Raw genomic sequence first — 12,428 nt, 5'->3', positions numbered from 1 at the left:
AATACACATTTTTTCAAGTGCACCTGGGACAATTTCCAGAATAGATCACATATTGGGTCACAAATCAGGCCTCAACAAATACAAAAATACTAAGATCATATCATGTATATGTTTAGACAACAATGCTATGACACTAGAGGTCAGCCACAAGAAAAATTAGAAAGACCACAAATACATAAATGTTAAAGGTCATACTACTAAAGAATGAATGGATCAACCAGGAAATTAAAGAAGAAAAAAAATACATGTTAACAAATGATAATGAAAACACAGTGGTCCCAACACTTTGTATGCAACAAGAGCAGTTGTAAGAGGGACACATATAGCAATACAGGCTTACCTCAAGAAGCAAGAAAAATTGCAAATATACAACCTAACCTTACACCTAAAGGAGCTAGAAAAAGAACAAGAAATGAAGCCTAAAGCCAGCAGAAGAAGGGAAATAACAAAGATTAGAGTAGAAAGAAATGATATAGAAAACCAACACACAAACAAACAAAAACAGTAGAATTGATCAATGAAACCAAGAACTCATTCTTTGAAAGAATTAATAAAAATAATAAGCCCCTAGCCAGGCTCATTAAAAAAAAAGAGAGAAAGAACTCAAATAAATAAAATCACTAATGAGAGAGAAGAGAACACAACCAATACCACAGAAATAAAACAATTTTGAAAAATTATATGCCAACAAATTGGGCAATCTGAAAGAAATGGATAAATTCCTAGAGGCATATAGGCTACCAAAATTGGATCAGGAAGAAATAGAAAACTTGAACAGATCAATAACCAGCAAGGAAATTGAATTGGTATTCAAAAACCTCCCAAGAAACAAAAGTCCAGGGCCATATGACTCCCAGGTGAATTCAACCACACATTTAAAGAAGAATTAATACCTATTCTTCTCAAATTGTTCCAAAAAAATGGAAATGGAAAGAAAATTTCCAAACTCATTCTACAAGGTCAGCATTACCTCGATTCCAAAACCAAAGATCCCACTAAAAATAAAGAATTACAAGCCAATATCCCTGATGAACATGGATCCAAAAATTCTCAACAAGATACTAGCAAATTGAATTCAACAGTACATTAATAAAATTACCCACCAAAATAAAATAAAAAGGAAACAACAAAAACAACAGGATAATTATTCACCACGATCAAGTGGGATTTATTCCTGGGCTTCAGATGTGGTTCAATATTCACAAATCTATCAACATACCATAATATAAAAAAGAAAGAATAAGAACCATATGATCCTCTCAATTGATTAAAAAAAACCCCAGCATTTGACAAAGTATAGCACCTATTCTCGATAAAAATCCTCAACAAAATAGGGATAGAGGCAACATATCTCAACATCATAAAGGCCATATACAAAAAACCCACAGCTAATATCATCCTCAATGGGGAAAAACTAAGAACTTTTCCTCTATAGTCAGGAACAAGACAAGGATGTTCACTCTCACCATTGTTATTTAACATAGTACTGGAAGTCCTAGCCTCAGTGATCAGACAACAAACAGAAATGAAAGGCATACAAATCAGCAAGGAAGAAGTAAAACTTCCACTATTTGCACATGACATGATACTCTATATAGAAAACCTGAAAGATCCCACCAAAAAAACTGCTAGAACTGGTACACAAATTCAGTAAAGTTGCAGGATCCAAAAATCAATATACAGAAATCCACTGCATTTCTATACACCAATAATGAAGCTACAGAAAGAAAAATTAAGGAATCTTCCCATTTGTAATTGAACCAAAAACAGTAAGATACCTAAGAATAAACCTAACCAATAGATAAAACATTAGCTTTCTGAAAACCATAAAACACTGATGGAAGAAATTGAAGATGATACAATGAAATGGAAAAATAGTCCATGCACATGAATTGGAAGAAAAAAATCTTGTTAAAATGTCTATACTCCCCCCAAAGCAATGTACACATTTAATACAATCCCTATTAAAATACCATCAGCATTTTTCACATAGCTAAAATGAACAATCCTGAATTTGTATGGAACCACAAAAGACCCCAAATAGCTAATGCAATCTATAAAAAGAAAATCCAAACTGGAAGCATCATAATTCCAGATTTCAAGTTATATTAAAGCTGTAATGATCAAGACAGTATAGGACTGGCACAAAAACAGACACATAGATCAATGGAACAGAATAGAAAACTCAGAAATGAAACCCACAACTACATGGCCAACTAATCTTTGACAAAGCAGGAAAGAATATTCAATGGAAAAAAGACAGTCTCTTCAACAAATAGTGTTGGGAAAACCGGTTGGCAACATGTAGAAGAATGAAACTGGACCACTTTCTTATGCCATACATAAAAATAAATTCAAAATGGATGAAATATATAAATGTGAGATAATCAAAATCCTAAAGAACAGAGGCAGTAACCTCTTTGACATGGGCTGTAGCTACTTTTTACAAGATTGTCTCCTGACATAAGGGAAACAAAAGTAAAAATGAACTATTCAGACTTCATCAAGATAAAAAGCTTCTGCACAGCAAAGGAAATAATCAACAAAACTCAAAGGCAATGTATGGAATGGGAGAAGATATTTGGAAATAATATATCTGATAAATGGCTAGTATCCAAAATCTATAAAGAGCTCATCAAACTCAACATCCAAAAAAAAGAATGAATCCAGTTAAGAAATTGGCAGAAGTCATGAATAGACATTTTCCCAAAGAAGACATACAGATGGCCAACAGACACATGAAAAGATGCTCAACATGAGTCATCATCAGGGAAATGCAAATCAAAACTACAATGAGATATCCCTCACACCTATCAGAATGGCTAAAACTGGTGAAGATATGGATAAAGCAAAACCCTCTTACGCTGTTGGGAATGCAAACCACTCTGGAAAACACTATGAAGGTTCCTAAAAAGGTTACCCTATGACCCAGCAATTGCACTAGTAGGTATTTAACCAAAAGATACAACTATGCACATGCACCCTGATGTTTACAGTAGCATTATCAAAAATAGCCAAATTATGGAAAGGGTCCAAATTTCCATCAACTGACGAATGGATAAAAAAAGAAGAGATCTACACAATGGAATATTACTCAGCCATCAAAAAGAATGAAATCTTGCCATTTGCAAAGATGTGGATGGAGCTAGAGTATAAAGCTTAGAGTATGCTAAGTGAAATAAGCCAGTCAGAGAAAGACAATTACTGTATTTCACTCATATGTGGAATTTAAGAAACAGGACAGATGGACATAGGGAATAAAGAGAGGGGGAGGCAAACCATAAAACAGATGCTTAACAATAGAGAAACAAACTGAGGGTTGCTGGAGGGGAAGTGGTTGAGGGATGGGCTAAATGGATAATGGGTATTAAGGAAGGCAATTGTGATAAGCACTAGGTGCTGTATGCCAAGTGATGAATGAATCACCGAATTCTATTCCTGAAACCAATATTGCACTGTATTTTCACTAACTGGAATTTAAATAAAAACTTAAAAAAAGAGAAATGATAAAAAAAAGAAGTGGAGCTTGAAGATGCGATTACATTACAGCATTCTCATGATAAAACTTAAATGGGCAGTTTTTTCTTATGGATGAGCAAAGAAAGTGGTTTCTTGAGAAGGAATCTTCTCTCCTGATGAAGATGCTGTAAAGATTGTTGGAGTGACAACAAAGGATTTAGAATACTACATGAACTCAGCTGATTATAAAGCAGCAGCAGGGTTTAAAAGGACTGACTTCAATTTTGAGAGAAATTCTACCTTGGGTAAAGTGCTATCAAACACTGTTGCATACCACTGAGAAAGTTTCCATGAAAGGAAATGTCAATTGATGCAACAAACTTCATTATCATCTTTTTTTTTTAATTTATTTATTCTGAGGGGGGAAGGGGAAGAGAAGACAGAGAGAGAATCTGAAGCTGGCTCTGCACTGTCAGCACAAGCCCAATGTGGGGCTAGATCTCACAAACTCATGAAGTCATGACCTGAGCCAAAATCAAGAGTTGGACATTTAACTTACTGAGCCACCCAGGCACCCCATTGTTATCTTATTTTAAGAAATTGCCGGGGCGCCTGGGTGGCGCAGTCGGTTAAGCGTCCGACTTCAGCCAGGTCACGATCTCGCGGTCCGTGGGTTTGAGCCCCGCGTCGGGCTCTGGGCTGATGGCTCAGAGCCTGGAGCCTGTTTCCGATTCTGTGTCTCCCTCTCTCTCTGCCCCTCCCCCGTTCATGCTCTGTCTCTCTCTGTCCCAAAAATAAATAAACGTTGAAAAAAAATTAAAAAAAAAAAAAAAAAAAAAAAAAAGAAATTGCCATAGCCACCACCACCCTGATCAGCGAGTACCCATCAACATAGCAGCAAGATCTTCCACCAGAAAAAAGATTACAAGTCATTGAAATCTTAGATGATGGTTAGCCTTTTTTATAAAGTATTTTAAAATTAAGGTATGTATGTTTTTTATACACAATAATATTGCACACTTAATAGACTACAGTATAATATAAACATAACTTTTATATGTACTAAGAAACCAAAAAATTCATTTGACTCACTTTATTGCAATATTTGCTTTATTGCAGTGGTCTGGAACCAAATACACTATAGCTTTTAGGTAATGACTAAATAAGCAAAAAGTGTAACAGGCAAGAAAGAATAATTTCTGAGTCAAAATTAAATTGCTTTGCCAAAATGATGTTTCTTGGGATAATCTGAGTCTGAAATGAGGGGGGAAATATCCCCATCTTTTCTGGTAAGTGAACACTGAAAAAATTCATTCAGAAGAAGACCTCTTGTACTAATTTAACCAAAGTGCTTAAATTTTTCCTAATTGACATCCATTAGGTATCCGAATTCAGCACATTGGTGAAAGATTCAAATGAACGGTATAAATACAAATATATCGAGGTGGTTTTTGAAATGTAAAAATTTGTTTGTATGGATGAATCCAAGTGCAACAATATGTTTTGGAAAATTTTGGTCATGTGCACATCCTAAAGCCAACTGGTGAATTTTTGTTTACTGAACAAATTTTGGTGCTTAAATTTTCAACACACTACTGTAGAGAGTAATGTCTCTGTATCTATCTATATCTATATCTATCTGTGCATAAAATAAATGTAATGAGTAAGAATGTAAGAAACTGAACTCATTCAAAATTTATATAGATAGAAACATAGATAAATATACATACATATATACATACATACATATATACATACATAGAAAGAAAGAGATAGAAGAAAGAAAGAAAGAAAGAAAGAAAGAAAGAAAGAAAGAAAGAAAGAAGAAAGAAAGAAGAAAGAAAGAAAGAAAGAAAGAAAGAAAGAAGAAAGAAAGAAAGAAAAAAAATTCAGTCTAGCCTCTCATATTTTCATCTGTTATAGTTCTTTTCCATACCCCTGTTGCTATCAGAGCTAGTAATATCTCTTACCTCTTAGCACAACAATGCAACGGTGCAGCTCTACCCTTTTTCTCACCAGTGCCTTTTCCTATCACTAGGAAGTTACTTTAAGTCCTTCACTTTAGGCAAAAAAGATGTATTCTATAGAACCAAGCTTGTAAAATAGAAATCAGTGGATTTGAAAGACAGGACGGAGGTTTTACAGGAAAGAGTTGATGGTCAGAGAACTAAGATAAAGAGGAAGACAGAAGAGATGGAGTTGAGGCTTTGGCTGAACCTTTCAAAAGACAGGGCAAGAGAGGGCAGGGGGATGTAGTGTAGCCTGAGTGTGGTGAGGTGGTTGGGGGTGGTGGGGGGAGCTATTTACAGGAACACAGTCTACCACAGAAGGATATCACTTAAAAAACAAACATTTCTTTCCTACATTAGCTGACAAGACCTGAACCTTGGACCTCTAGAGATCTCTATTTTTTAACACCCCTCATATCAAGGTACTTCTTGCTGTTTGAATAACAATCCTCACCTAAAGGCTAGCTTCACTGTATAAATAGCATGCAAAAGCAGTTTCTATGGTGCTATATTTCATAATGACAGGATTGCTAGACTACTTTGCCAACAACCGTGGTTTTATTTTATCAACACAGTCTATGCCTCAACTCAAAATGTCCCATTCTATTGTTTCTATAGTTTTCAGGCCTTGTATTTCACCCTACCCACAGCCGCAATTTTACAATAAATAATTATGTATAGGAACATAGTTCAGATCAACTGTCAGATCACACTAAAGACTTTTTAAAAGCCACCATTAATAGGAGTTGAACTCCTGAAGAGCTCTTCTTAGTAAGAAATTTTCCTGTATCTCCTCTAACGTAGCCGTATTAAAAACGCTAATGACAGAAAGTTATTAATTCTGTGGCTTTCATTTATAATTCCTGCCACCTGGAAACATTTTTTTTCCCCAGTGCTCTAAGTAGAACCAAGCAGGATTGTGTAGTCCATGGGAAGCCACTCATCTAATAACTATGAGCATCAAATGTTACCTTGGTAGAGTATCCTAATTGAAAAAATTTTTCCATCTTGTTCCAAAAAGAATTTAACGTAGTTTCATACACCCAAGTACTATGATTTATGGCAGCTAATGCTGGATATATTCTTCTAGCATCTAGTGAACTAAGGGATGTACTTATCAACAAGTGGACCTGGGACCTGGCTGCAGTTCTGGGTACCATTTATGACTTCCAGCACTGCCTCTTGATGACCAGGTGAGAGAAACCGTATCAGAAGCAGAGTGTTATCTCAAAAATACACATTAAAAAATGTTGTGGAACATCAAAAACATGCTAGGGTGGGAAGGATGATAACTAGAACCCTATATACTGATAATTATTTCCTTCTGTAGGCATTCATCTTAGTTTCCTCTTTTTCAAATGATATGGGATAATTGCTATAAAATGGATCTTGGCAGCCTCTTCTTTATGCCTACACTTGAGTCTCCTTTGAGCTCTTTTGTCTATGGCTCATCTGCTTCTTATGTTTCATACTACATGGATTTCCGGCTCTGCCCAGTTCCCCTACTATGGAGGATATAACAATACTTTTTTGACAAAGACTGTGGCAATTTAGGATAAGTTGTTTGGAAATATAAATAATAGTAAACACAGCTAAAGTAGGCAAAATACAGATTACACATTAAAATATACAACTGGATAATAAAAACCAAAGTTGGTTATATTATACAAAAAAAGCACTGGTGAATTTTTTTTTCATTTGTTTTGAAAGAAAGAGAGCATGAGTGGGGAAAGGGCAGAGAGAGAGATGGGGAGAGAGAGAAAAATCCCAAGGAAGCTCTGTACTATCAGTGTGGAACCTGACATGGGGCTCCATCCCACGACCGTGAGATCATGACATGAGCCAAAATCAAAAGTCAGAAGCTTAAACAGCTGAGCTACCCAGGCGCCACAGCACTGGTGAATTTTTATGATTTTACTGAGGTTGTATGGTTGCATCCTAACTGAGAGCTGATAGACATATATGTAGAAGTATAATGTAAGTGCAAACTTAGAATTGTCGAAATAGTAGCTAGAAGATACGTTGGCAGAATTTTGATAACAACCAGAATATTGTTGTTAAAATACCAGATATTCTGCTGTTTGCTGAGCTCAATAAAGTGGTAGGGCTTATTGATATTGCTGTTTCATTAAGCAGAAATATCTCAAGGATGTTATGTGTACAGAATATGAGTAAGCATTTGGGATTGGAAGAAGAGGAACACAAATGAAGTTCTGAGGGAAGCAGAGTAAAGCCATTTGTGCTTCTGATGATTAAGTTCTATGAACATAAGGAACTGGGGTTTCATTGGCCATGACATCAATTCAGAAATTCGCATTCCTGTGCACATGACTGGGGCAATAATCTCAGTGATAGATCATATTCATGCAATTAATTAATGTAACTTGTTAAATGTGTGAAGATGAATGCTTCTCTGAGACTCAACTATAACAACAGCAATATCAGTAATAGTAACAAAGATCCTATCACCACTTTTTTTCTAGTGATCTTTAAATACTCAATGATAACATAATTTCCTGCTAACATAAAAATGCAATGTGAATGTGGAAATTCTCCTGAGCTAGATCTTCCCTGCCTCAAAGCCTCCAAAGCCACCCTCTGAGTTGAAGGAAAGCAGAATTGAGTTGCAATTAAATTCTAATGTTTTTGTGATCTGTGTAAATGTTATTGTGAAGGAGCAATTCCCAAAGGTGAAGATGTACCTAAGGAAAGAGACGCTTGAGGAGGTTGGAGGTTCCAGATCACGCAGGTAATAACAAATGACAGAAGGATCCCTTAAAGAGAAAAAGGGACTGAAAGGAGGAGGAGTGAAGGAAGGGAAAATGGAAGTATCTAGATGTTGACTATGTTGGGGCATTCTAGTTAGGGGACAGAGGGAGATGCTCAGTAGTGTAAGTGCAGCTAATCAGGTATTCAGTTGGCGGAGCCCTGGAAATTGCAATGGCTCAGATGTTAAGTGGTTAGACCCAGATCATTATAGACCTGAAGTGGTCACGAAGGGGAGCATTTAGTACTCAGACAGAAGTGGGGAAAGTCTAGCCTGACTTGCCACAATCTCTCCAAAAAGGGGCTCTTATAATTTTCATGATGTGGAAACCAGACAGAGGCAGAAATCTGGGACATGCAACCTAAGAACCAGATTTACTTAATTCGTGAAGAAAGGAGACTCGAGTATAGGCAGAAAGAAGAGGCTGCCAGGAGGCCTCTCAAGCAATTTCCCATATCATTTGTTACAAAGGTAGTGAGAGAAGGAGATGGAGTTGTCAGAGTGGGCCTAGAAATAGAAGTAAAGTAAATTAGGAGGAAAGAGGAATAATACAGGGAAGGAGAGTCTGGAATATGTTTAATAAATATAGGTCAAGAGAATTGATTACTCTGAGAATATAGACATAGATATAATTATAAAGATACAATTTTACTTAACTCTTTATAGGACATGACCAAGGTACCATGATTTGCTTACGATGTTCGGTCAACTGCATCTGTGTCTTCTCTTTATTCCAAAATAAGGTCTCTTTGATTATAAAAGTAAAATACGTTCATTGGAGAAACTTTGAAAAGTACATAAACATCTTTAAAAAATAAAATCACTCCTAACCCTGTGATACTACTCAGGTGTAATGACTGTATACATTTTACTATATTTCCTTCCTATCATTTTTCTACACATTTTTTTTTCCTGAATTGAAAGCATATTAATTATGAGTTTATATTCTTTAAAAAAATATATTGTATAACTAATTTGTCATGTTCCTAAAGCCTCTTTTTAAAAATAGCCTCTTTTAAAAATTTTTCTAAAGAATGCATAATTCTTCATGCTGTGGGTACACAAAATTTTCTTTTTCTTTCTATTTTTGTAAAGTTAGGCTCAACCCCACCTAAATTTTTCCTAAATCTTTTTTTAAGGGAAATTTTTCCTAAATTTTTGCTTTCAGGAAAATTACTATTATAAAAATCATTTCATATATATATGTTTCAAACTGAAACTTTCTTTTGAAATCCAAATGATTCTCAGATGTTAAATTATAGCATCAAAAAGATAGGAATTTGTTTTTAAATTTAAAATACATTTTCAAATTGCTTTGGGAGACAAATCACGTTTTTTAAAGTTTATTTACTTGTTTTTGAGAGAGAGAGAGAGTGAGTGAGAGTGTGAAAGTGAGGAGCGGTGGGGCAGTGGGGAAGAGAATCCCAAGCAGGCTCCGCACTGTCAGTGCAAAGCCCACACAGGGCTCGAAATCATGAACCTGTTAGATCATGACCTGAGCCAAAATCAAGAGTTGGATGCTTAATTGGCTGAGCTACCCAGGTGCCCCAGAAAAATCAGTTTCTAGTTAACTATAGCCCTAGTTTTAAATTATTATTACTCTAAATTCAATTGCATCAAATCTATAATAGTTTGTATAAATATTTAATTATTAAATTTAATACAATTATTAAATTTACATTTATTACTATTTTACTTTGGCAATTCGAAAGATGTTAAGATTTCAGTGTGTAAATTTGTATTGCATAAAATAATTTAATATTTCCTCTAGGTTTATAGGCTTTTTTTATGTCTTTTTTTTTGTGTGTCCTGTTTAGTTATTTTATTATTACACAGTAAGGACATTAATTCCTTGAAGCTCCACTCATGATAAATAATATTTACCATGTGTGTCTCTTTTTATATTATATTTATAATGTTTTATGCCATCGAGAAATTTAAATTTTTATGTGATCTAATCTGTTTTCCTTATGCTTTCCCCCCTTTGCTTCTAAATTTAGAAATTTTGAATTTAGAAAATCATCACTCAGACCCACAGTCAAAACATATGCACTTATATTTTCTTAAGCATTTCAATACTTTGATTTTTAAAAAAGATTTCACTATGTAAAGCTAAAATGTATTATGGTGTAAAGCATAATTTTAAACTACTTTTTAGATTTTCCGTTCATTCACTTATAAATATTTATATAAACTGATGGTGTGTCAGGCTCTATAGTAAACTCTTGGGATGTCAGTGTACAAATCAGACAAAGATCTTTCCCCTAAGGGAGCTTACATTCTAGCCAGGAGGTGGAGATAGATGATATAGATTGGAGATATAGATATAGATAAAGATATAGATATAAATGGTATAGATATAGATATAGATATTTATATGTACATATAAAATTCTCTATATAACTATATATATATATATATGTACACACATTATCTGTCTATCTATCTCATTTTTATTCCTCAACGTTTAATGTCTTCTATAAAGTAGGAAGTAGGAAGCAAAATCAACAACTAGTGTTAGATGGGGAAGGATGGGCTGGGTGTTCTAGAGGAGGGGAGAAGGTAGGAAATTGCCACATGGTGGGGGGGATGGCAAAGTAAAGAAACTAAGTAAGTATAGTACAATTTCTTAGCGGTATGGAGATCCTACTTGAGCTTAGGAATGATTAATGTGAAAAAAAAAAAAAAAAGCATTCAGCATGATTATATGCTTTTCTCCAACCACATTCAACCACATGGCTGGAAGTGTAAAGTAGGCAGAGTTGAATTTATTCAGGTCTGTTTTCTTTTTTTTTGTTTGTTTGTTTGTTTTGCTTTTAAGTGAGTACAAGGAAGCCAGAAAAGGGCAAGGGAATAGAAGGTGTATATATAAGGGGATGATGAAGATGACAACGACGATGATGATGATGATGGAATTAAAGATACTAACAAAGAAAGTGAAGGACTCAAGAGGTTAAAGGGCAATTAAGGTAGCATGAACAATCAACTGGTGGGTTTGGAGATTTATTGGACTGGGATTCTAGTATAGTTGAGTCAGAAATATAGGACATGGAGTTTATCAAGGGGCTGAAGTTATTGGTAGTGAGGAGAAACTGGCATGACCCTGAGAATGAATGCCTCCTTAAATTTTGTACTTGCCTCATCCTAATCTCATCCTTGCTGAAATATTAATATTGTCTAAACTAAGAAGACATTAGATAGAATAATAAACTAAGATATTTTTTTAAACGTGAGAAAGAATGTCCTGAAGAATGCCAAATGACAGTAAAAATGAGGGATAGACAGTGATGTGCTGTGATGACATATGACAATTCAGCAAGAAGACCCAGTGGGGTGATCCCAGAAAAAGGAAGTACAGACCACTAAAAACAGAAATGTAGCAGTAGTATTCAATGTTCATAACACTGGAAACTGGCCCTTGAGCTCCCATAGGTACCATCTGTCTCAGCCTGATCTCTTTTTGTCTCTGCAATCTGCTGTCTGCTCTAGATTTTCCAGTTTGGCAAACCAATCGTTCAGTTTCTCTGGCTCTCTACTGTTTCTCTTCATTTCCCAGCTGATGGCTTAATTTCCCCTCTGGCCTACCACTTGTTTTGGAAAATGCTCCTTTGCCTTGGCTCAGAGACTTGCTTTGTGTACATGCCTCAGTAGTTCTGTAGGATGTGGACAGGAATCATGGGACGTACACCTCTGTCCTTTGCTTAAACACATACAGCAAGAAACCACACTCGTGGGGCAATTTTAACAAAATGATCTTGATTTCAATCGTTTTGAAAATTATATAACTTCATCTACTGTCCATTTTGCCTCATGAAAATTTACAATGAGAATTGAAAACAGCAAGAAACTAAAATTCTACTTTAGTTTCTCAAAAATAAAAATTACCAGACTCTGACTCTCAATCTATCTCTTTAAAGATTCCTGCTAAAATTATGTCCCTTCAACCTCAAGCCAAAGGAAGCATTCAAAATTTCATTTCTTATGCAATAGATTTTTATTGCCAATACTATTTCAATATCCAGTAAATGTGGTTCCAGGTTTTTTGTTTTTTTATATAAATTTATTTTTTAAGTTTTTATTCATTTTGAAAGACAGAGAGAGAGAGAGGTGGGGAAGGAGGAGCAGAGAGAGAGGGAGACAGAGAATCCCAAGCAGGCTCCATATCGTCAGTGGGGAACCCAACATGGGACTCA

This window comes from Puma concolor, chromosome B1 (assembly GCF_028749965.1).
Source record: "Puma concolor isolate L17-30 chromosome B1, mPumCon1.1.hap2, whole genome shotgun sequence".
NCBI classification, from domain to species: Eukaryota; Metazoa; Chordata; class Mammalia; order Carnivora; family Felidae; genus Puma; species Puma concolor.
The sequence above is the reverse complement of the archived record's forward strand: the minus strand, read 5'-3'. Positions refer to the sequence as shown.